Below are 24,730 nucleotides of genomic sequence, written 5' to 3'. Positions count from 1 at the left end.
ACCTCATCTTGGGAACAGATGTGGCCGATATGGAGAAATTGAGAGAAGTGAGTAGCGAGACAGTCTGACCTGAGGAAAGGCTGCAATCACCCTCCTGAGGCAGCTGGCAATGACAGGAACTCCAAAAGAACCCCCGAGTTGACACAAGATTCATCAACATTCACATTGCAAATCAATGGAGCAAACCTCAAGCCAGAAGCTGTTCCAGCAGGGGAAGGACAATCACATGGGCTCTGCAAGTGAAGTTCCATGACAGATAGTGCAGGTGGGTGACACTGACTGTCTCTTGTTATAGACTAGTCTGTGGTGTGTGCCCACTTAAACTGAGTCATATCTAGAAATGACAGATAATGAGAAGCTGGAGGGACTCAGCAGATCAAGCGGCATCTGTGGAGAGAAACACTTTGGGACCATTTATCACATCATAGGTTCAGCATCTGCAGCCTTTGTGTTTCTCATATCTAAAAATTTTCTGGGGAAGTGCTGGGATCTCTCAATGAACATAAAATACAGTGAATGCCCCATTTAGGATGAACTCCAACACCCTTTTTCACTCTATTCTGAGTTACTTTTTTTTTAAATTGTCAAATATTTTTGAATTAGTGTAATTTTTTCATTTTAAAATATTCTTGAAGTGCAACTTCTTTCTTTAAGTTCAGGGAACATATACAGGGAACGCTGCCAGCAGAGAACAGCAGCAATCATCAAGGATCCACACCACCCAGAAGATGCACTTTTCTCGCTGCTGCCATCAGGAAAGAGGTGTAGGTGGCACAAGACTCACACCACCACGTTCAGGAACAGCTGCTCCCCCTTCACCACCAGACTCCTCAACGACAAACACAATCAGGGACTCATTTAAGGACTCTTTCTTGTGCATTTTATTGATTTTTAAAATTCTCTTTGTATTGCACAGTTTGTTTATATTTGTTATCGGTTTACAGTATTTTATTTCTTTACATGTATACGATGTGTACAGTTTTTTATTGGACTACCAAAAAGTGGTAATTCTACCTCACCCACAGAAAAAGAATTTCAGGGTTGTATGTGATGTCATGTCTGACAATAAGTCTTCTGAAATCTGAAGTTAGCTTCCTTTATATAACTGCATGGATGGGAGGGGATTGGAGAGGATTGGGCCTAATGTGGGCAAGTGGGTCTGAGGCAGGAGGACATGTTGTTCAGTGTTGACAAGCTGGGCCTGTTGGAATGTTTCCTAGTTATGGTACTCCATGATTTTAAATGTCACGAGTTTACCCGCTTTCTCAGGCAGTATGGTTAGCGCAACACTATTGCAAAGCCGGTGACCTGAGTTCAAATCTGGAGCTGTCTGTAAGGAGCTTGTACTTTTACCCTGTGTCACTATGGATTTCCTTTGGGTGCTCTGGTTTCTTCCCACAGTCCAAAATTATATGGGGTTTTGTAGGTTAACTGGTGTATTTAGACAGCTCATGGGCCAGAAGAGCCTGTTACCATGCTGCATCTCTAAATCTATCTTTACATTTACATCTTCCTCTGGCAGTTTGTTCCACATTTCATGTACTACAGAGACCACTTTATTGCCAATTACTTTAATTCCCCTCACCATCCCCACACAGACCTGCCCGTCCTCTGCCTCATCCATTGCTGGGGTGATGCTGAATGCAAGCATGAGGAGCATGTCATATTCTGATAGCCTAAAACCAAATGGCATGAACAATGAGTTTTCCAGTTTTAGATCACGAAAGTCTGCAGACGCTGTGATTGCAGTAAAAACACATCAAAATGTTGGAGGAACTCAGACTCTTTCAGCGTCCATAAGAGGTAAAGATATATTGCCGAAATTTTGAGCCTGAGACCTTCAAGGAATAAACAGAATGATCAAAAAGCAGGAAATCTCAGAATACGAGCACTGCTGGCTGGGAGAGAGTCCAGACCAACAAAAGGTGTTAATCGGATAGGATAAGGGGAGATGGAAAAATTTATTATGTCTGTGTAGAAGGAGACAGGGAAAAGGGAGCTGGGGGAAGGCAACGGGGGTAAAAGTGAAGGGAGGAGAGGATTAATGCCATCAGATTAGAGGGTGCCCAGTCAAGTGAGATATTGTTCCTCCAATGTGCGGGTAGTCTCAGTCTGGCAGTGCATGAGACCATGGGCAGACACTTCAGGGTATGGGACAGGGTTGGCCACTGGGAAGTCCCCATTTTTTCAACAGAGAAAAGATGGTCCACAAAACTATCTCCTAGTGTGCTTCCAGACTTGCTGATGTAGAGACGACCACAACAGGAGCACCAGAAGCAGTAGATGACCCTTGCATATTTACAAGTGAAATGCTACTTCACTTGGAAGGACAGTTTGGGGCCCCAATGGTGGTGAAGAAGGAGGTGTGGAAGCAAGTGGAGCATCTCCTATGGTCAGAGGACAATTGGTGGGAGGGAGGAGTGGACAAGGGAGTCACAGAGGGACCGGTCCCTGCAGAAGGCAGAGAGAAGAGAGGGGAATGAATGGGATCACCTCATAGGTGGCAGAAATGGCAGAGGAGGATGTGTTGGATGCAGGGCTGGTGGGGTGGTAGGTGAGGACAAGAGAAATCCTGTCCTTGTGGCATGTGGGGGCAGAAGAGGCCAGGCCAGATGTGTGGGCAATGGAGGTTATATGGATGAGGGCCGAGATGACAGTACATCTACTCTTTACCTGCTCCCATTCTCATTTTTCTCAGAAATATCACCACACCCCCAAAAATGTTTTTCCCTACCTGTCTCTCCATCTCTCCTACCTTCATTTGTCTAGTAACATCACCTCGTTTCCCCCCCCCACTGTTCTCCCCTCCCTTTTTATGTTTGCTTTCTACCCTTCCCAAATTACTCTCAAAAAAACCTCTGACCTGAAACTTTGACTGCCCATTTCTTCCTGTTGATGCTACTTGTCCTGCTGTGTCCCCCACCCCCAGTTTCATATTGACTGTTGGTCAGTAATACTTATAATTAAGAAGAAAGCACAAACTAAATATACGAGTTGTGGATAGCTTTCTGGCAGTGATGGATTAACCATTAGGCTGAGTAGGCTTGAGCCTAGGAGCCGGGCAGGAGCGGGGACCCCCGGGCTCTACAATTCTTTCGACCCCAAATGTTAAATCAACCCCCCTCCCCTTCCTGGAGTTTATCAACCCCCTTTCTACCCCCTGGCAATTTTTGACCCCTTGAAAAGTCCAATCGACCCCCAGGGGTCGATATCAACCACTTTGGAGTCCCCTAATACATGTTATTTAACATATCTTAACATCACTATATTCTATTCAACAAAGAGTGGGGCAGGGGGGAAAGGTCAGGGGGGCCTTACTAAAGCTCAGTCTAGAGGTCAAAGTGGTAGTTAACCTGCCACTTCACTCTGGGCAATATTAGCTGCAGCTTCTCATATCATAGGCTCTTTCCTTTTGCAAATAAGAAATGCTCAAATCTACACTGAATAAAAGGAATCAAACACTGCCTACAGTGAAGGCTGGCAGAGGGGAGGCCTTTCTGCACGGTCAGGAGTAGTACAGCACAGCACGGAACACAGCACAGGACAGGCCCTTCAGTCTACAATGTTGTGCATAAGACTCACACCACCAGGGTCAAGAACAGCTACTACCCCCCACCATCAAACTCCTCAACATCAAACAATCAGGGATTTATTTAAGGACTCTTGCACTTTATTGTTGTTTTCCTCTCTGTATTGCACTGTTTGTTTACTTCTCTTTGTTTACATGTGTATATTGAATCAATTTTTTTTGCACTGCCAATTAGCGGTAATTCTGCCTCACCTGCAGGAAAAAGAATCTCGGGGTTGTATGTGATGTCATGAACATACTCTGACCATAAATCGAAATCTGAAGTTGTGGTCAACTTCACACCCTCCTTCATGGATGCCAAGACACAGTATGGTTGGTCCCATCAAGTTACAGCTCATCCATAAATTATTTGAAAGATTCTTCAGGGCTCTGGTAATCAGACCTCTGATATTTTGAAACCAGAATACTTAAGTGGCATGTCCATCACATCTCTTAGAGATAAAATAACACACTCCTGCCTCATGACCTACCCGTGTGCAGCTCTAAGCATTCTGAAAGGGGACTCCTCAGAGCTCCCTGTGCCCAATTATATTTACCATTTACTTACAGCTCTGTATTATCAGAAGAGGTAGGTCACGGAAAATGTGGCAGGCTTGTGTCTACATTCCAGCATCAACCATGGCTTGCATGAGCGAGGATAGGTCCGAGATTCAACATCAACAGCGAGATGCTCCAATTGTTGAACTGTCCTCCCCAATTGCCACACAGGCTTCTGATTGATTCTGTCTTTGAGCCGAGCGCTGCAACGTTTTCACAAATTACTTTAGTATTCATGACCCTGTGGGGAGGGGGGGGGGCACAGAAGCGACAGCTGCAGAAGGTGTCAACACAAGTTGAGGGCAGCCCTTTTTCAGTACAACTGTCTTTCTTGAAAATCACAAATTCGCATGGCTGAGAGGACAGATCAATCCCACCTGCTCAACGGCAGAGTTGACACCGCATCCTGTCACTAGTGAATGACTGCCCTTCCAGGTGAGGCAGAGCATCACCTGCTCCTCCTCCAACCCGGTTGATAGTATTCACATTGTGGCCTCCTCTTCACTGGCAAGACTGAGTGTGCATGAGGTAACCGTTCTGCACAATGCCAGCACTGCCCCCAACAGCCATCTGGATTGCGTGCAAGCTTAACTCTCCCACCACTCCCACGTCAACCTTTCTGTTCTCTGACGTCCTTTCTGCTGAGAGGCCAAATACAAATTGGAAGTACATCTTGTTCCACTCAAGTAAATTACAACCCAATGGTATGAGCATTGAATTTTCCAGCTTCAGGTAACTCTCCTCTCACACAAACTCACCCATCCAACTAGGATTTCCTTTGTTCACCTCTTCCTCCCCAACTCAGCTCCAACTGCCCCTCTCCATCTGCTTCCACCCATCACCTACCAGTCTCTGTCTTACTGCGGGTTACTGGCAAGCTTGCCTCATCCTTCATAACCCTGACCAGGATCTCAATGTTCAATGCAGTTTATTGCCATATACACAAGAACAATGCACAGATATGCTTACTTGCTGCAACCAAACTTGCACCTTTTGCCTCCATGGATGCTGCTTGAACTGCTGAGTTCATCCAGCGTCCTGTTTTTTTTAGTCCAGTGATATCACAACTTCAGATGTTTCTGTTTGTCAGGTTAAGTGAATAAGATTCTCACCAATACGATTATTGTAGGACTATTGTGAGCCCCTTTCCAAATCCATGCACAAGCATGAGAATGTGCTGCCAAGACAACAGTGAGTATATCAACACCCAGAGGATATCTACGAGGCAACTCACATCAGCCAGAGGTGTCTGGCCACGAGAAAGCATGATGCAGTCCCTCCAAACCTTAGGATATGGGCTCCTCACTCCCTGATGGATTGTATTGTATTCCCTTCTGATGTAGAAGGCCATTTAGCCCACAACGACAGCTCTGAGAGCATGATTTGTTAATCCCATTCACCCCACTTATTTACCCATAGCTCATTCTCTCACAGATGCCCACCAGTTTCTCATCCCCACCCTTCAGTTGCCCACAGGGGCATGGGGAGAATGCCACAGATTCCTGCATTTTTGTGACAGTTATAAACGCCAGAAAGTTGACCATGCTTGACTGTGACAATCCCCTACTCACTTTCAGGACACTGCTGCAGTTTGTGTGAGTAACTTTACTTTAAGCATGTGCCACAGGCCACTGACTGCAAGTTATACACCAATCCCATTAGTTGATGAAGTCTTGATAATAGATACTCCATAACAGGCCAGACAGCTACTCTTTTAGCCCCTCCAATAGGCAGCTGTCAAGCCACTTTAATGTTTCTATCTCTGAATTTTAAAACGACTAGAAAAAGTTTAAATATGTAATAGATTTAACTAGTAACAGTTTTAACTACCAAAAACATTAGTCGAAACACAAAGAAAGTAAATCCAGCTTGCTTGAATTTTTATTCCCCTCATATTTACAATCCCCATTTAAATCATGGGCTGCGAAAATATGTCATGGGGCAATACTGGGAAATAGAATCTTCTTGCTCTATCACTGAACTAAGAGCAAAGGACTGCCAGATTAACAAAACTCTAGCAAAATACAGACTGATGTGTTTTTGATCATGGATAACAGCTTGTCTCAATTTGTCATAAAAGAATTGAGAGACAAGGGAGAAAATATCATTTGCAACCCACCCAAACCTAAAGGATTTTATTTTCTAACCCGAGTATTGTAACTTTAACAACATTAACTGTTGTTAGCCTTGGAACTTGAAGCTGAGCATTGAGAGAAGGGTCTGGGAAACTTGTTGAGGTAACCTCACAGGACAAAGACAGCTGGCTGCACCGTATAGTGTCTGTTCAGAGTCATAAATCCCAAGGTAAAGAACATGGACTGAGGCATTGGAATGTGGGAATTATGAAAGTTTCCAGCCAACGCTAATTGAAACCACACCTGCTCGTTTCACAATCCAGTCATAATCATCCACCACTTAAATGCGCAAAAAGATACCTTTTGCATTTACATGGGGAATGCCATGTTAGAAAATTTCACACCGAGTTAACTTAAACTGCACAGTCTTGGCGTACAAGAGCACACAATCAGGCCCTTCACCCCAACGTGTCCATGTCGACCAGATGAGTCCTATTTGCCTGTGTTTTCCTACCCATGTTCCTGTCTAAATGTCTTTTAAACACTGCAATTGTCTGCCTCTACCAGCTCCTCATTCCATATACCCACCACCTTCTGTTTGGGGGGGAAAAGATGCTCTCAGATCACTTTTAAAATCTTTCCCATCTCACCTTAGAACCATGTCCTCTAGTTTTAGATTACCCTACCCTTGGAAAAAGACTGTGACTATTCATGTTATCTATCACCCTCATGATTTTATAGACCTCCATCAGGTACCCCCTCACCCTCCTACTCTCCAGGGGGAATTGTCCCAATCGATCATTATAGACCGAGTAACATTTTTGTAAATTTTTCTGCATCCTTTCCATCTTAATGATGTCCTTCCTACAGCTGGGCGAATAGAACTGTATACAATACTCCAGATGTGGTTTCACTAACATCTTGTACAGTTGTGACATGATGTCCCTGCTCCTGTTCTGACCAATGAAGGCAAGTGTGCCTAACACCTTCTTCACCACAATGGCTACCTGTGTCACCACTTTCAGGGAACTATGTCCCTGGATCTCTCTATTCCACAACACATCCAAGGTGGTGCTTTTTTTCCTTCTATTGGATTAGTAGTTCTCAACCTTTCTCATTTAATTCACATGCCACCTTAAACAATCTCTTACTAACCACAGAGTACAGTGCTAGTCACTCCTTCTATCTGTGGACCTTATTGGTGTTTAGTGGGCAGGGTTGGATACACATCCATCATTTAACCCAGCTGACAGTACCAACCAATTGCACCTGCCTCTAGTGTAATCAACCATTATCCATTAATTACTTAGCACAGGACTTGCACCTATTTTGAAGGTCTTGACTTAAACTTCATGTGGCTTCACCAAATCAACTGGAACTTGCATGGAAACTTGGAGACTTTTGCTTCCAGTATAGTGTTATGTGATCTGGATCCAAGATCAGCAAATGAATAATGTGTCCATTAGAATCAGCCGTGGTTGAATAGAATCAGGAGGAGATGGGAAGGGGCTGAGCCTTTTGCTCCGAATGGATGGAGACTGTAACCCCTCACTTCCCACCAGGATGGAGAGTGAAGTGTAGCATGCCCTTCTAAGAGCGAGCATCATCTTAGGGGCAGCAGGAAGTCAATCCTGCAGCAACTCACCCCTGAATTTTCTGAGGCTTGAGCAGGAGTTGCACAAAACCTTCCTGGGTAAAGGAGGAAAGCCCTGCTTTGGCATGTAAAACCAAAAACACCAAGGCTCTTGCAGACTCTGGTGGAATAAACAGGGAGAACAGCAGTTTCTGGAGGGCGTGACCTTTTCAATAGACAAGCAGACTGAACCTGCACTCTCTAGGGCAGTATTACTAACCTGTGGTTCTCGGGTTTGTTATAGGTGGGTCCGCAGTGATGCAGCAAGGACAGATGTCATTGGTATAATAAACAAGTAATGTAAAAACAAGGTTGTAAATTTGATGACAAGAGCAAAAGTTTCAAAATGTTTTCCCACACAACAAAAATCCTGGTGGTCGTCTAGGAAGGGGCTCAAGCTACCCACCCCAGGTGGTCTGTAGGTAAGTTATAAGTAGTCCACAGTGAGTAAAGAGGGTGAAGAAAGGTTGCAAACCTCTCATGTTTGGAAGAATGGTGGAAAAAGTTTATATGAGGACAGCTGAAACTGTTCTATCTAATGGGATGAGGTCCCATTTAAATTGGGCTTGACCCAATACATTCAGGGACATTGCAGCCAGATACAGAGACCACAGGCTCAAAAATATCTGATTCGGATTTCAGATTTATTGCCAGAGTGCATGCATGAAATCACATACAACTCTGAGATTCCTTTTTCCTGTAGGAGTGGCAGAACTATTACTAATTGGTAGAGCACAAAATAAACTGTACATAATGTAAACATGTAAACAAATAAAAGAACTGTAAAAAGATATCAAATGTAAACAGACTGACAGTGCATTACAGAGAGCAAAGTAAATCAATAAAGTGCACATGTAAGAGTCCTTTAATGAGTCCCTGGTTGAGTTTGTCATTGAGGAGTCTGATGGTCGAGGGGTAGCAGCTGTTCCTGAACCTGGTAGTGCCAGTTTTGTAGCGCCTACACCTCATTCTTGATGGCAGCAGCGAGAACAGAGCATGTGCTGGGTGGTGTGGGTCCTTGATGATTACTGCTGCCCTCCAATGGCAGCGTTCCCTGTAGATGTACTCAATAGCGGGGAGGGTTTTGCCTGTGATGACTTGGGCTGTGTCCATGACCTTTTGAAGGGCTTTACACTCAGGGGTATTGGTGTTCCCAAACCAGACTATGATGCAGCCAGTCAACACGCTTTCCACCACACATCTGTAGAAGTTTGTCAGTGTTTCTGGTGTCATACCAAACCTCTACAAACTCCTGAGGAAGTAGAGGCACTGATGTGCTTTGTCACAATACTATTGTTATGTTGGATCCAGGAAAGATCCTCCAAGTTAGCGACTTCCAAGAAAGTAAATTCATTAATTCAGGACATTTCCTCATCCAAGGGGAGGGAAATCTGAAATTCATTCCCAAGTGGCTTGCGGATTTCAGTCAGTGAGCAAGTTCAAGACAAAAGTGGGATAGATTTATGGATATGAAGGAAGATGGAGTTTTGGTGCATCAATGGATGTCGATATAAGGTGCAGATTGGCCTACTCCTGTTTCTATTTCCTATTTTTAGCACTCTGAGAATACCCAAAGCTGCATGACACAGGAACAAAAAAAATACTGGGGGATTTCAGCTTGTGGGATAGCTCATAACGGACAAGAGCAAATGATCTGGATTTCCAACAGGTCTCTTATCAATCGTTACCCTCTCACCTCATCTATGCCTTCACATTTTATATTCCCGGACCCAGGAAAAAGATCCTTGATTTTCTAAACCTCTACATGGTATCAGGTGCACTGAATGATCAACAGAGTTATTTATGTCTTTTGAGGGACTTAAAAATAAATACAATTTACCTAACAACATTCTTCTGCTATCTCCAATTGCAATCTTTTTTGAGAGAAAAGTGGGGTCCATTAATGGTCCTACCAATGTGCTCAGATATGGAAATTCTAATTTGAAGGGGGAATGCAACCAAATTTATCTGTAATGTATGTGCTCTGATCCAAGATCAAAGCCCAAAATCTAAACTACATAGATTGAGGGAGAGATGGGAATCAGATTTAGATATTGTAATCAATCCACAATGCTAGTCAGATCTATGTGTAGATAGTATGACTACCTTAATCAATTCTAGATATTGACTGATTGATAATAATTTTATGCAACAATTATATCTCACACTTCAAAAGATACATAAAAATAAACCAGAATTTTCTGATAGGTGTTTTAGGTGTGGTATAGATTTTGGTACCTTTTTACATTCCACCTGGTTATATACGAAATTAAGATCCTTTTGGATAGAATTGGGGAAGCGTTGACAAAAATTGTATGGGTGAACTTCCCTCTAAACCAGGAGTTGTTTTTTTCTAGGAAATTTGGCAATTATAAAAGTTAACTTCTCCAGAAGTAAATCTATATTTATTAAAATTGTGTTCCCAATGGCCAGGAAATGCAGACAAGAAACACGGAAATCTGATTCCCTACTTCACATTGATCGTTGGAACATGGAAGTGCAAAGTTGTATTCCCCTTGACAAGATAATTTTTCTTCTTTGGCTTGGCTTCGCGGAACAAGATTTATGGAGGGGTAATGTCCACGTCAGCTGCAGGCTCGTTTGTGGCTGACAAGTCCGATGCGGGACAGGCAGACACGGTTGCAAGGGAAAGTTGGTTGGTTGGGGTTGGGTGCTAGGTTTTACCTCCTTTGTCTTTTGTCAGTGAGGTGGGCTCTGCGGTCTTCTTCAAAGGAGGTTGCTGCCCGCCGAACTTTGAGGCGGTTGGAGGCGAGATCAGCCCACTGGCGGTGGTCAATGTGGCAGGCACCAAGAGATTTCTTTAGGCAGTCCTTGTACCTCTGGTGCACCTCTGTCACGGTGGCCAGTGGAGAGCTCGCCATAGAACACGATCTTGGGAAGGCGACAAGATAAGTTACAGTCTTAGGAATAGATATAGTATGTTTATCAAAATTTGGCGACCTTATTTAGATTAGTTAAATGCCCAGATTGTATGATTTATTTTGATATTTGTCAATTAATATACTCCTTATTAGAAATTTAATACTTTTAACATAATGTGACTCTGAGATGTTGAACCTTGCTCCTGTTGCTTTTTGTTTTGTTTTTTATCTCCCTCTACGCCCTGCTGTCTGTCCCCTTTCCTTTCAAATCTGGGGAGGGGGCGCTGGGAGAAGAGGAACACTCCTTTCCCTTTTTATTTTTTTGTACCTTATGAATGTTTTTCTATGATTTTATATTCAATATATTATTGTTATATTAATTGAGTTTTATATTCTGTATTTTCTTAAAACTTAAATATAATATAAAAAAACATCCTTGTGAATCTTTTTAGCACGTTTTAAAGCTTAATGATATTCTTCCTATGACTGGATGACCAGAACTGTGCACAATACGCCAAATGTGATCTCATCAACAAGGGGGATCTGCAGATGCTGGAGAAGTCGAACAGTGCACACGAGTGCTGGAGGATCTCAGCTGATATGCAGCATCCATGGAAAGCAATAGGCAGTCAATTCCAGGACCTAGCCCTTCATTGGGAATGCCAAATATCCACCAGATGCCTGAATAAAAGAAAGTGGGGTGGGGAAAGGGGAGGAGCACAGGGTTGCAAGAGATGCATGGATACAGGTGAACAAGGGAGGGGGGGAAGAAGGAGTTTGATAGAAGAGGGCAGAGAAGATGCTCTCTGATAGAAGAGAAAGGGATGGGAAACTGGAGGAGGGAAGGTATAAGGTGATGGGGAAGCAAAAGGAAAGGGATCAGAGGGATGAGGGAAAGCAAAAGAACAGGGGCAGGAGATTACTAATATTGAAGGATGATATCGACACATGCAGACTCCCAAGATGGAATAGGTGTTGTTCCTCCAATCAGTAGACAGATGCAACTTGGCAGTACACGAGGCCATGAACAGACGTGTCCGTGTGGGAATGGGATGTGGAATTGATGTGACTGGCCTCTGGAAGGTCCTTACTGTTGCAGTGGACAGAGCGAAAGTAGTCAATGTAGCAATCCACTCACCTGCCTCTAATCTCCCCGATAGAGGAAACCAGATCAGGAGCACCAGATGCAGTAAATGGCCCCCTACAGATTCACAGGTGAAGCGCTGCTTCACTTGGAAGGACGGTTCAGAGGCAATCCACATCCTGTATAGTTGTAAACATGATGTCTTAACTCTTGTACTCAATGCCATGGCCGATGAAGGCAAGTGTGCCCAACACTTTCCTGACGACCTGCATCAGCACCTCCCAGGGAATATGTACCTGTAGCTCCAGGTCTCTGTTCTGTAAAACTCTCCAGGGCCTGCCACCCATATGCAGCTAATGCATTTCTGATCGATTGGGTCAGGCTCTGCAGGCAGAATGGTCCTATGGACAGAATATCCATTTTGGAGAGAATACGGTGCAGAACAGCAACTTCGGCCAAGTCGGCTCTGGGGAGGCCCAATGGGCTGGCCGTCACGCCGCCTGCCCCACCTCCTCCTCATTGGCCGAGGAGGACCAGCCCGTTTCCAGTGTCCAGTGCCCCCCACGTGTTACACAATAATAGAGGCATCAACACTAGGTGGCAGCAGGACGCGTGGCTGGTTAAAGCCACGCCAAACTCTGGAGATGACTAATTATGCAGAAACTGTAGCAGTTGCACGCTTGCGAAGCAATTGCTGGGGTATTTTTTTTTTTCAAAAAGCACACATTCATGCACATTTTAAAACATTCATGCACATTCAAAATATTGCCTTGGTCCTGCACTTTGACAGACGGGGCCACCTTTCAAGGTGCAAGTTGTTTGGCGGCAGTGGTCGTTGCCCCCTGGGAGGGGGAAATCGACCGGCCGGCTCCCTTGCAAAGAGGAACAATACTTGTAGCACATCGCACGGACAACGCCTGCAGATGCCCAACCCGTGAGAGAGAGAGAGAGAGAGAGAGAGCTCTTGCCCTACCTGCTGCCATTACAGAATGCCTTGCGCTCCGCCGACTTGGGCGCCGCGCTGTTCATCAGACCTTTCAATCACTTTCCACGCCGGGATGGACTGATCGACCGGCAGGGGTTGATGCAATTGGGGCAGGGACAGTGAGACACCTGGGTCGAAACTGCGAGACAAAAGAGCTTCAGCAACTGCTGGCAACGCCACATTCACTCAATTTGCTCGGACAACTCGTTAAAAAAAACAATGCGAATCAGGGAGAGACAACAGGACGAGGCGGAGGAATCAATCGGAATTGGTTGCTCGAGGGCAGGATCCCTCGGGAGGCGAGGGGGGGGGGGCACCTCCCACCCCCTTTCTCCTCAGTCCTCCTTGCAACGGAGCTACGGCATGTCTAACCTTGCACTCTGAGACGATGCCATTGAAGTGGCCGTCAGCTATTTTACCTTGGGGACCTCGTGTGCTATCAGTGCTGGAACACCACAGCCTCTTGCTTTCTGCCAGGGTCGGAGATTCACCATTTAAAGGTACACCCGCCGTCGATTTCCAACCTCTCCCTGTGAAAACATTCTTTCTATGAGGCACTGCTCGGGAATCCTCCAAAAGGAGGAATACAAAGCCAGCAGGAAACGTTACTTTTCTTTTCCTCCGCCCTCTCCCCTCCCTCCAGCTGAATAATTTATGGCCACTTCCACGCTGCTTTCCCCTGGCATTTTCCTTTTGATTCGTCCTTCAAAGAGACTCAACACCCACCCCCAAAAGTTAACAGAAACAAATCAAGCCGCTTTCCCTGAGGCAAGATTTCCAGCTTCTGGTTGTCTCCAGTGATTGGCGCGGCTGATGGAGCCAGACCGCGGGTTCGATCCTGACCTCGGATGCTCCCCGTGTGGAGTTTTGCACGCTCTCCCTCGGGTGCTCCGTCCAAAATCGTGCAGGTTAATTATTCGCCGGAATTCGAGGTAAGAAGTAGGCCGAAGGGTCCCCTTTGGTCCTGGACAACTGCAGAGCTTGGTTTGGACACCTCGTGCCCTTTCCTCAGACTTGTCACGAAATTGCCAGTAAGTTTATGCTAACGGTGGCGGTTCTGGAGAATGACCCCCCCCCCTCCCCCGAGGCAATAAAACCGCTGACAAGGAAACACACCGACAAAGGCGTTAGAATAGCAATTTGCATCACTGCAATTATTGAGCCATCCGAAAGTACAGCCCTCTCTTGGATGTGGGACCCACCAGCAGGTCAAGCCAGACCATGCGTCTTCAACCAACCTGAGAAGCTTGGCCAATCCAAGCTGGAACACTGAATTCAATAGAAAATCAGGTGCCAAAGCAAAATAAAGAGAGGGGATGAAACGTGGGGGAAAATACACCAAAAATAAAAGTGTTCGTTTAAGTCCATTAACATCTGATTGTACATATTTCTTCTTTGGCTTGGCTTCGCGGACGAAGATTTATGGAGGGGGTAAATGTCCACGTCAGCTGCAGGCTTGTTTGTGGCTGACAAGTCCGATGCGGGACAGGCAGACACGGTTGCAGCGGTTGCAGGGAAAAATGGTTGGTTGGGGTTGGGTGTTGGGTTTTTCCTCCTTTGCCTTTTGTCAGTGAGGTGGGCTCTGCGGTCTTCTTCAAAGGAGGTTGCTGCCCGCCGAACTGTGAGGCGCCAAGATGCACGGTTTGAGCCGAGATCAGCCCACTGGCGGTGGTCAATGTGGCAGGCTCTCCAGACCATGGTGGGCACACAATATACATAATGATCACATAAATAATCAAAAAGAATAAATATTTGGGATGACTTGCATAGGATACTGTAGCCATGTAATAATAGTCTTTGAAGAAACTGCCTATTAATTAGCTCCTCTTCAGCTTCCACCCCCTCAATAAAGACTGGATATTGCCCCTTTCTCCTTTCGTGCGATATAGGGTCCTGACTCAAAACATTGACTGACCATTTCTCTCCAGGAATGCCCTCTGTCCCTCCAGTTTCTCATGGTTTGCTCAAGATTCCAGCATCAGCAGTTTCTTGTTTTGTCTAGGAATTGAAAGCTGAATGAAGGAGATGGCACACTGGAAAAATTTACCCTTGTAAAGGTTGCTGGTATAATTAATGGGGGTGACCTAAATTTCCAGCTGTGTGGGTAGGACATCTAATGTAATTTCAGGTCTTTTATGTACATCATCACTTTGTTTGCAGGCAAGGGTCATAAACTTATGCACGAGCAGAGAAAATCAGAGAGCAACTTCCTGATTCCTGGATTTAAATGCAGGTGATCAGAGCCACTTTCTGACCTGCTCCATCCCATTCTTATTACAATATTTGGACCAGCTGGTGTTACTGCAGTAAAATTGTCCCTAATTGTACTCCAGCACAGTCCAGCTTACTCCCAAACATCAATTCTTTTGATAAAAGAATGAACTGACAATAAATACCACTGATGAACTTGGTATGGTGTTAGCTAATAATGAAGTTGAAGAGAGGGAGAAGGAACCCTTGTGTTTTTGTTCAATCTTGCTGCTACATTGCAATATCGAACCAACCGGATGGATGTTGTGGATAATCACTGTGTTCACTAACCCACTGAAGCAATGCAAGCTGGTTCTGCCCACAATAATACTGGGCTTAAATACAAATTAGCCAATTATCCCAAACGCCTTCAGCAAAGTTCATCAAAAGTGTGTGTGTGTGTGTGTGTGTGTGTGTGTGTGTGTGTGTGTGTGTGTGTTGCGCGCGCGCACACTTTGACTTTCTTCTACCCTGTAAAAGATCTCGGCCTTCTGTGCGTTGTCATGCTGTAGGCCTGTAAACAATGCACAAAACCACTTATCCTTGCACACTTAGGGCCCATTTTAATGGATTGAAATCTCAAGTCCACAGTTATCGAATTAGGAATAGAGGCTATAGCATGACAAAACATTAGATGAAGCACAGACAGCATCTTCCAAATGCTCAACCTATACCAACTAGGACTAGGCAGCAAAAGCAAGGAGGGACACCACCACCTGGAACTTGCCTTCAAGCCACACATAGATCATAGAACAGTACAGTACAGGCCCTTCAACCCTCAATGTTGTGCCAACCCATATATTTCTTTAAAAAATACTAAACTCTCCCTACCCAAAACCTTCTATTTTTCTTCCCTCCATGTGCCTGTCTAGAAGTCTCTTAAATGCCCCAAATGTTTCAGCCTCCATTACCATCCCTGGCAAGGGATTCCAGGCACCCACAACTCTCTGCATAAAAAGCTTACACTTGGTGTCTCCCCTAAATTTGTCTCCCTTCACTTTGTACTCGTGTCCTCTGGTGTTTGCTATTCCTGCCCTGAAAAGCAGGCACTGGCTGTCCATCCTATTGATGCCTCTCATAATCTGTAGACTTCCATCAAGTCTCTTCTCACCCTTCTATGCTTCAGAGAGAAAATCCCCAGCTCTGCTAACCTTGCCTTATAAGACATATTTTCCAATCCAGGTAACATCCTGGTAAATCTCCTCTGCACCCTCTCCATAGTTTCCACATTCTTCCTATAAATGAGGTGACCAGAACTGAACACAGTAAGTGTGGTATCACCAGAGATTTGTAGAGTTGCAACATGACCTCTCACTCTTGAACTCAATCCCCCTATTAATGAAGCCCAGCATCCCTTGGGACCTTCTTAACTATCCTATCAAGTGTGTGGTGACCTTGAGGGATTTTGGCCTCAAGGTCCCTCTGTTCATCCATACTCTTAAGTAACTGACCATTAACCCTGTACTCAGCTTTCTAGTTTGATCTCCCAAAATGCATTACCTCACACTTATCTGGATTGAACTCCAACTGCCACTTTTCTGTATCCTATCTATATCCTTTTGTAACCTTCAATAACCTTCAGCTCCATCTACAACTCTTCCAACCTTCATATCCTTCTGCTTCTTCATCCAGGTCATTTATTTAAAAAAACCACAAAGAGCAGGGGCCCCATGATCAGATCTTTGTAGGACTCCATTAGTCACTGACCTCCAGGAAGAATATTTTCCTTCCACTACTACTCTCTGCTTTCTATCGGAAAGCCAATTTTTTTTTATTCACACAGCCAAGGTTCCATGGATTCCATGTCTCAAGACTTTCTGAACGGGTCCCTCATAGGAGATCTTGTCAAAAGCCTTTCTTGCAAATATACTGCCATTCCCTCACTGCCAAAATCCTGGAACACTCTCCTCAACAGTATCGTGAGTCTTCCCCCTCCTGCAGCAGTTCAACATGGCAGCTCACCTGCACCTTCAAGGACAGTTAGGGATGGGCAATTAAATATTGGCTCAGTCTATGAAACTCACATCTCTTTGATGAATAAAAAAGTACTGTATAGCCATTTAGAAGTGTAATCATGTACTGGGACTCTAGTGGGAGTATGTTGGGATGAGTATTTGTATACAGAAAAAAAGATAGTTTGTACCAGTAATCCTTCCATTCTAAGTTCCAAGATACAACAATTTAATTGTGCTTTTTTTGTGGTTAATTATTTCTACAACTGTGAGTGAAACAATTCTGATCTAAAGCTGAGAAAAATCCTTCTGACACACAGGGCTGCACATGTATTTGACAGCTCTAGTGATGGAGTGCAACAGTTGCAGGTTTCACACAACTTTCTACAGTCAAACCATGTTGTTCCTTGATGTGTCTGTGAATCTACAGACACTGACTTGAAAGTGGAGAGAAAGATTACCAAAAAACATGGAAAGCAGAGCCCGCACAATTTGACAGTGGGTGGATGATGGGGAAGTGTATAATATTGACAAATTTAGGATGAGGACTTAACATCAATAAGGTATTTACACAGTAGGCCCTTGCACTAATGCCTATCTGGAGGGAACAGGTATAAGGGATTTGAACACAGCTTCTATATAATCTCCCAAACAATGCAATTTCCAAGTTCAAGACCCTTCAAAGAGAGTGCTAGGGGAAGGGGGAGTCTATCCTTGGGACCACAACGGTGGAGGGGGCTCCATCCAGGGAGGGAAAATCAGCAAAGGTGGAAACTTGATGAGTTGGAAGCATCCGTTAGATTGGGCAGCAACTGTGAAGAAAGAAACAGTCAACGTTTCAGGTTGATGGCCTTTCAGCAGAACTTGGAATTTAAGAGAACAAGCCTATTTTAAATTGCAGGGAGAACAGATGGTGATAGGCTGGAGTCTGAGGTTGTTCAGGAAACACAATGTTGTCAGATGATCTTTGCCAGCCCTAAAATCAATCCTGTCACCTGGACAACTGTGGTCTTTACCTATCACATGTATTTCCTTTGTTCTCCCATCCTTGCTTTCTCTCTTTCCTAGTTCTGACGAGGGATCTTCGACCAGACACTTCAGTTCTGTTTATCTTTCCACACTTGCTACATGGCCTGCTGACTTTAATAGGCAGTTGGACACCAACAATTTATCACCTGTTGCTCTTTTGCTTGTATTTTCATTGTACACTACCAGCAGCAATCAAGAAATAAATAAATATGTGACGCTTTTCTGACTTACTTGGGATCCAAAGATGATCTATCAGTAGGTTAAATGGCCATTGTAAATTGCCCTTTTTGTACAGGTGAAGAATTGATGTAGGTGGGCCTGGTGTAAGGCATGCTTGATAGTCAGCATAGAATCGATGGGCTGAATGACCTATTTCTAAGCTAATGACTCTAAATATTTAACTTGCCCTGAGCAAATTAAATGAGAGAACGCTAGATCTTGGTGTGTTAAACATTGCCTGAGGAAAAAATAAATTAGCTTAATGGAGACTGCAACCTTTTCTTGCTTCGTGTCTCCTTGAGAAGAGTTGAAGTTCAAGCCATGAATGAGAAATAATATAAATTTGGAAAAATAATGAGTATGAATGCTCCTTTCAGTTCTGATGGTTGGGTATGGATTGGGAGCATGTTTGAATTGGATGAACTTTCATTCAGAGAATAAACAGTCAAAGATAACCCATTATTGGGCCCATGAAAGGCATGGTGTTAAACTTTCACTTACTACACCAATGTACAAATCAGTTCAACCAAAGTGCTCTTAACCTGAACTCCTTCTTGATTTTATTTAATCCTAATTATTCCAAGCATCCGATGCAAACTCTCACCCTGGCCCTGGCGGCCCACATAACCGATCCTCCATTGTGTATTCTCTCTCTGACCCCTCTCACTTCCTCCTTCACCCTCTGACTTCCCTAACCTATTCCCTCCCTTTGGATCCTTCCAACCCTCCACCTCCTGATTCACCTCATTCTCTTCCCCTCTCCAATACCCTCCACCCCATTGACCATCCCCCTCTGACCTTCCCCTCTTGGAGACAGAATGCTCTGTCCTCAGGAGAGGCCTCACCTTCAACCCCATTTCACTTCCCTTCATCCCCACCTCAATGAGTTCCATGCATCCTGTGATGTTGAACTCTTCTTTCATTGGCTCTATCTCCATGCCTACTTCCACAACCACGAGTCTCAACCTCAGATCCCTTCTCCCACTTTAAAATTTCTTCCTCCTCCTCCTCATGCACACCATGTTCCAGTCTTCTGTCTGCTTTAGACCTTTATATTTCCAACTGCAATCGAGACATCAACTGTATCGACTCCCCTCCCATCACTCATTCCAATCTCACCCCCTCAGAATGCCTGGTCCTCCACTCTGTCTGCACCAATCCCAACCTCACCATCAAACCCGCAAACAAGGTTGGCACTGTTATGGTCTGACGTACTGGCCTCTATCTGGCTGAAGCCAGATGACAACTCTCAGAACCTCCTCTTACTTACTCCTTCAACAGAACCCCACCAAAACTCATCCAAACTGTATTGCGCACTATCTCTGAGCTCATCACTTACAGTCACTTCCCTGGCAATGGCCTCCAACCTTATTGTTTCCCAACCCCACACTACCTATTTCTATCCAAGATCCACAAACCTAATTGTCCTGGAAGACCCATTGTTTCTGCGTGCTCCTGCCCCTTTGAATTGTTATCTGTTTACTTCAATACTGTTTTGTCTCCCCTGGTCCAGTCCCTCCCCATCTACTTCACATGTCTTCCATCAATTCAAAAACTTCCTCTTCCCTGAACTTGACCACCTCATCCTTACCATGGACATCCAATCACTACATCTCCATCTCCCATACCAAAGGCCTCAAAGCCCTTCATTTCTCAACAACAGACCCAACCAGTCCCCTTTCCACCACCATCCTTCTTCAGCTGGCAGAATTTGTCCTCATCCTCAATAACTTCTTTGACATCCCACTTTCTTCAAATCAAAGGGAACCCACATGAGCCCCAGCTACGTCTGCCTTTTTGTTGGCTACGTGGAGCAATGCATGCTACAGGCCTACACAGGCAAGGCCCTTCAACTCTTCTGCCACTACATCAATGACTGGTTCTGCCTTATACACCCTTGATGAGCTTGTCGACTTGATCCACTTTGCTGCCAACTTCCACACTTACCTCAAATTCACTTGGTCCATCTCTAGCAACATGCTTCCTTTTCTCAATCTCTCTACCTCCATCTCGGGAGACATACTCTCAACAGATAACTTCTACAAACCTACCGACTCACACAGCTACTGCTTCACACCCTGTCCCCTATAAGGATTCCATTCCTTTCTCTCAATTCCTCCGTCACTGATGCATCCGTCCCCAGAACAAGATCTTCCATGCTGGATCATCAGAGATGTCCTCCTTCTTCAAACCACGTGATGTTTCTTCTACCACTACCAACTCAGCCTTCACCCACATATCCTCCATTACCCACATCTGCCCTGGCTATGTGTGTGGCTGCCACTGCCACACCTACCACCCCACCAACTCCACATCCAATATATCCTTCTCCGTCATTTCATCCACCTCTTGCATGATCCCACCATTAGACATATTTCCCTCTCCACCTTTCACAGTAACCGCTCCCTCTGTGACTCCTCATCCACTCCTCCCTCCCTACCCATCATCTCCTTGGGACCTACCCCTGTGACTGCAGGAGATGCTCCATTTGTATACACCTCCTCTCTCATCACCATTTGGGGCCCCAAATAGTCCTTCCAAGTGAAGCAACATTTCACTTGTGAATCTGAAGGGGCCATCCACTTCATCCGATGCTCCCACTGTGGTCTCCTCTACATCGGAGAAACTGGATGCAGACTGGGAGATCGTTTCATTGAGCACTTCGGCACTGTCCACCACAATAGTGTGGATCTCCCAGTGGTCAGCCATTTCAATTCCCCGTCCCATTCCATTGGCGACATGTCTGTCCATGGTCTCATGCACTGCCAAACTGAGAACAACACCTCATCTTCCAAATGGGCACCTTCCAACTTGATGGTATTAACATCAATCTCTCTGGTTTCTGTTAAACTCGCCCTTCCCCCATCTTTGTCCCCCTCTAGTTCTCGCTTTCTCTTCCCCCCTTTTCCCTTTGTCTCCTTTCACAGAGCCAAAATCAATCCTCACCTTTCCTTTTATTATATCCAATTAACACCTTTTGTTTGTTGGTCTGGACTCCTCCCCCTCCCATTCTTCCATCTTTCTTTCTCGGTCTTTATTGAGAAGCCTGCCTGCTTTTTGCTTATCCCTTGAAGAACATAGGCCCGAAAGTCAGATCTATCTTTACTTCCTGTGGATGTTGCAAGACCGGCTGAGTTCCTCCAGCATTTATTGTGTTTTTGTTTAATCTTTCACTTGTTCTTATAATAAATTAATCCTACTTAATGGAGTGTTGTCAACATATTTGGGAAAAGTGGTGGGCAGCATGCTCAGTGCTACGCTATTACAGCTCCAGCAACGTGGGTTTGAATCCAGTGCTGTCTGTAAGGAGTTTATAAGTTTTCTCTGTGTTTTCATGGGTTTCCTTCAGGTGCTCCAGTTTCCCCGCTCCCCCCCCCCCCCCACATGGAAAAGATGTACTGGGCTAGTAGGTTAATTTTCACGAGTGTATTTGGGTGGTGCAAACTCTTGGGCTGGAAGTGCTGTTACCATTCAGAATCCCCAAATTAAATTTTAAAAATAAAGATTAAAATATTTCAAAGACACGTAGACAGGTGCATGAATAAGAAGGTTTAGAGTGATATTGGCCAAGCACAGGCAAATGGAACTAGCTTGGGTAGACAACTTGGTCGGCATGAACGAGTTGGGCAAAAGGATCGGTTTCTGCACTGTATAAATAATGACTTGATATCCATCTGAGAGAACAGACAAGGCTGTGATTTAACACATTAGACATCTTTATAGTATTACAGTATAGCATTACAGTAGATCTATGTTAATCACCTCAGACCCTGACTATGAAATTCATGTGATGTTCGAGTAATGTTCAAGGATGCACCTTTTGGGCCGTCCCTTATGGATCCTAATTAGATTAAATTAGATTCGACCCTATTGTCATTGTGCCAAGTAAAATACAAAGCCAATGAAATACAATTAGCATCCACCAGATGTTTAAAAAAATATTGCTGTATACAAATAACTACGTGTGAATAAAAACAAGTGCATTCAGCAAGCAAACAATTATAAAAGTACCAAGTGAATGCAGTACCACTCAGTGCTGCGATTTAAGGTTCAGCGGGATCACAGCCTCGGGAAAAATGCTCTTCTGGAGCCTACTGGTTCGAAAGTGAAGGCTCCTATCATGCGGCCTGGATGGAAGAAGAGTAAAAAGTCCATAGTTCAGGTGAGATGCATCCTTGATGATACTCTTTGCCCTACCCAGACAGCGTTCTTGATAGACGTCCTCAATGGTGGGCAATTGGATGCCAATAATCCATTGGGCAGTTCTCACCACCCACTGAACTGCTTACGGTCTGATACAAGACAATTGCCATACCACCTTGGGATCCCACAGGTAAGTATGCTCTCAATGGTACAGCAGTAAAAATCCATCAATATATAGAGACAAAGGTATACTTTCTTCATGCTGTGCAGGAAATAAAGGCGCAGTTGTGCCTTTTTGATCAGGATGGGTTCCCCTTAAATCAGTTGTGATTTCTTCTAATGTGGGATAGTCATCACATATTAGAGAGATCTTGGGACTATGGCAAAGAACGGTGCTTCAGATAACTGGAGACCTAGTTTTGTAGCATTGACATTAACATGCGATACACACACACTATAGTTGACCTTAACCACTGCATTTTCACATTCTTTACCTCATATCTCCCTTAGCTCCTGCTCTCCCTCATCCTCCCTCAGACCCTGTGCCTCCCAAATTTATGCCACCCTCCAAATGCACCAAAAGCCAGTTTGGAAAACCTTTGACCTACGAAATAGATGGTGATGGAAATAGCGCAGGTGGCTCAGCAACTCACTGATAACGTGTGCACAGCCTTCTGCACCCATCAAGGCCATCTTTTACCCAAAGCCAAGGACCCACCCTCTTATTCCCCTTCCATATCTCTTCTCTGCGTAATTCTCTCACTGCCATCTCCCAGGAGGACAAACCTTTACCGATAGTAATAAAAACACAACTCACTGAAAACACTCAGCAGTTCAGGCAGCATCCGTGGGGAGAGAAAAGTAGAGTTAATGTTTCGGGTCCAAAAACCTTTATCAGAAATTATTGCTTGTATCTTCCCCCCAGATAAATACCACTGTCCCTTGTCACACTGCCAATAATTATTGATCATATGAATGGGCTGGATTTCATAAACAGAGACAAACTGACCCTTTCTTATATTTAAGAAACACAAGAACTCCAAATGCTAGAATCTAGAAGCAAACAAAGCAAAGCTGGGGGGATTCATCAGGTCAGGCAGCATCCACAGGGTTAGATCCTTTTATTGAGTGAAGCAAGGAGGGGAGAAAATAGTATAAAAGTGGGGGGGGGGGGGGGGAAAGAGGTTGTTGGGAGAGTCTTGACTCACCTTTTACCTGGAAGACCAGACACCTACCCAGGGCACTTGGGACTAGTTTCAACAGGGAAAATTAATAGGGCACCATGCTTTGTGTAGCAGTCAGTGCAACACTGTTACAGTGTCAGTGACCTGGGTTTGAATCCATTTCGGTGTGTAAGGAGTTTGTACATTTCCCCTATGGTTCTCCACATCGTTTACTGCTGGCTGCTCCAGTTTCCTCCCACCCTCCAAAGACATCCAGGTTTCCTAGGTTGATTGATCGCAGAGGTGTAATTGGACAGTGGCAGGCTCGTGGGCTGGAAGTGTGTTACTGTGCTGTTTTTCAAAATTAAAAAAAATTAACCATGTGTCCCCCCAATCAGACTGGAGTAGACCAAGACAGGGGCTGCCACAGGTAATGTAACAAAAATGAAAACAAAAGGAGGTAATTTTATCATAAAGATACAGAGAGGAAGTCATATGTTGATCATCTGGGTGCTGCCCTTTTCAGGGTTCCTCCTCCTCCCTCCCCTGACTGGTTTAACAACACCCAGCCCAAGCAGTCAAATGCAACAAATCAGACAACTCAATACTCCTCAGAGATTACACAAGGAAAAAGTGAAACGATTATACATTTTGCACTTTTTAAAACTGAAAGATTGAATGAAAGAAATACCACAAGTTAAAAAATTAATTTTCAGCAAAAAGGAGGTTCTTCAATAGTAATTATAAGTGGCAACACTGCTGTCTAGATACTTGGAGTGAAATAGACGTGCTCCTGACCTTTCCTGGTGAAGTAGAACAACTTCTGCCCTTCATAATAAGAATCTGGACAATACACAGCCCTCCCAGGAAGCAATGGAAGGAGCTCAGCTCCTTAGGCAGTGACTCATCAACTTAAACTTGTAACTGCACCAGACATGGCAGTTCAATTTACTTACAATTAACAGTTTGTGCTGTTAGGTGCACCAGTATTTATAATTGGTGCTATGAGACAGCATCAAACAGGTGCCTCCAATCAAGGATAACTCAATGTTGCTTAATACACACTCTATACTTGGCTTGCTCATGGATTACTGAATTGAGACTGCTCTCATCGCTTGGGTGTTTTCCTTGCCAGTGGTGTGGTACTCAGCTTTCCAATGGATACTCTTGTACTTAGAAATGGCAGGAT

General features: G+C 44.5%; 1 protein-coding gene across 7 annotated transcripts in view; it reads right to left on the bottom strand.

Moving 5' to 3' along the window:
* Positions 1-24,730, bottom strand: part of enox1 (ecto-NOX disulfide-thiol exchanger 1) — a 305,533-nt gene that overhangs the window by 150,563 nt on the left and 130,240 nt on the right. The window contains exons 1-3 of one of the 7 annotated variants that reach the window (XM_069889619.1): positions 13,205-13,426; positions 12,774-12,924; positions 4,137-4,367 (exon numbers count right to left, since the gene is read on the bottom strand). The exons of 1 other annotated variant lie outside the window; for it this stretch is intronic. The gene's annotated coding sequence lies outside the window, so the exon portion shown is untranslated. 5 more of the 7 variants (XM_069889617.1, XM_069889620.1, XM_069889616.1 and 2 more) reach the window with 5 other exon arrangements.

Source organism: Narcine bancroftii, chromosome 7 (assembly GCF_036971445.1).
Source record: "Narcine bancroftii isolate sNarBan1 chromosome 7, sNarBan1.hap1, whole genome shotgun sequence".
Classification (NCBI taxonomy): domain Eukaryota; kingdom Metazoa; phylum Chordata; class Chondrichthyes; order Torpediniformes; family Narcinidae; genus Narcine; species Narcine bancroftii.
Note: the sequence above shows the minus strand (reverse complement) of the source record. Positions and strands in the feature narration are given on the sequence as shown.